General features: G+C 37.7%; 1 long non-coding RNA gene across 1 annotated transcript; it reads left to right on the plus strand.

Annotated features, from left to right (window-relative positions):
* Positions 1 to 847: 847 nt before the first annotated feature.
* On the plus strand, positions 848 to 1,826 carry LOC131324356 (uncharacterized). The gene is made up of 2 exons (XR_009199312.1): positions 848 to 1,149; positions 1,424 to 1,826. It is a non-coding gene; the product is annotated as an uncharacterized LOC131324356 (long non-coding RNA).

A 1,826-nucleotide genomic window follows, 5' to 3' on the forward strand; every position in this document is an offset into this window, starting at 1 on the left:
TAGGGAATTCACTTCAAGCCTCCGAAATATATGAGCTGGCCCCACTATCTTTTGTTAGAAAAACTTGGAAGTGATCATATAAGGTGTAAGAGTTTCTTTCGTGTGCGATATGCTGCACACGTTCTTAACTTGATTGTGAAGGACGGTTTGGATGTCATTAAGTCTTCCATTGAAAAGGTTAGGGATAGTGTTGTGTATTTGAATACTCAAAAGAGAGGAGAAATTTGAAGATGCAGCTCGCCTATTGGGAATTACTTATGGTAAATTAAAAAGTTGTCTCTAGATTGTCCTACAAGGTGGAATTTCAACTTTTGATGCTTCAAACCGCCATAGAATATCAGAATGTTTTTGGTCGGTTAAAACTCAACGATCCCCAGAATAAAAGTTACCCAAATGATGATGATTGGAACTTGACTGAAGATATATGTGAGAGATTGGAACATTCTACAAGGTCACTTAATTATTTAGTGGGACTATCTATAGATGTGTGATATTAAAGTTAGATTGTCTGACTGGATATGTTGTGGGATTGATGTAGTGGGGGAAATGACCTTCAACATGATTGAGAAATAAAAAATGCTACGCGAATAACTGTTGTGTTAGTTGTGCACCTAATTCTGGCCGTTCAGATGTGTTTGGACGGTCTAGATTTTTATTTTTAAAAAACTCTTCCAGGGAAAACTTTAACTTTTCCGAGGAAAAATTTGAACGAATCCTGATCGTTTATTATAATAATGGACTGATAGAGATTGATTATGTGTTGTGTTTTACATAACGGTTATCTGTGTAGCACTTTTGTTGAGAAATATGATAAGTATTGGAATAATACGAGTGGATTTTTGGCCAACCCATTTTTGTTTTCAGCCCAACCCACCATCCCATTCAGCCCAACTCATTCTCTCTCCCTTCACAAACATAGCCCAACCCAAAACATACTCACAAACCCCTAGCACAATCGCCCTGAAGCCGGCGGTTTCAACCGGCGGTGGCGGTGGCTGTGGCAGGACTGTTCCGACTGGACTGGTACTCCGATTTCAACCTCCGATTTCGTGTCAAAGCTGGAGCAGAACGTGAGTATCTGTCCGACTGAATATTACTCCGATTTCAGTTGGAGCAGAACGTGAATATTACTCCGATTTCAACCCCTGGGTGAGTATCTATCTAAGCCTCTGACTGAATCCTCTAGGCTCTATGGAAAATGAAAGCAGAACGTGATTTCTATGCATATTTATTGTTTATTCTCTCGCCCAAGACAATAGTTTACTCTCTTGCCCAAATTACTGTTTATTCTCCACTTGCACTGATGTTTTACTTGCACAATAGTTTATTCTCCACTTGATTTGGAAATATTTTATTAGGGCTTTTGATACTATGTTTAGAGTTTTTTAATTTGTGTTTAAGCTTATTGGAAATTGAAATGTAGGACTACTGGACCAGAATATACTATATCACTACACTCGACTAGTATATACTACACACCTGTGGAGTCTCAGATTATATCTCTCATTCGCTTGCAAGGCTTCAGATCTGTAAGTATTCACTTATTATGCAGAGCATTGGTTGGTGTGCTTAGATTTGTACTTATGTTGTTAAATGCAGAGCACTTGCTGGTGTGCTTAGTTTTGTACTTATATTGTTAAATGCAGAGCATTGGCTGGTGTGCTTAGATTTGTACTTATGTTGCATTTAGCTGGTGTGCTTAGATTTGTACTTGTGTTGTTAAATAGTAGAGTGCTTAGATTTATACTGATTTATATTGATAGTAGATGATTTTTCCTCTTGTGAAACATCAAAGGGTACAACTTAAATAGTGTATGTTTTTTGTA

The sequence above is a fragment of the Rhododendron vialii genome, chromosome 4a (genome assembly GCF_030253575.1).
Source record: "Rhododendron vialii isolate Sample 1 chromosome 4a, ASM3025357v1".
Taxonomy (NCBI): domain Eukaryota; kingdom Viridiplantae; phylum Streptophyta; class Magnoliopsida; order Ericales; family Ericaceae; genus Rhododendron; species Rhododendron vialii.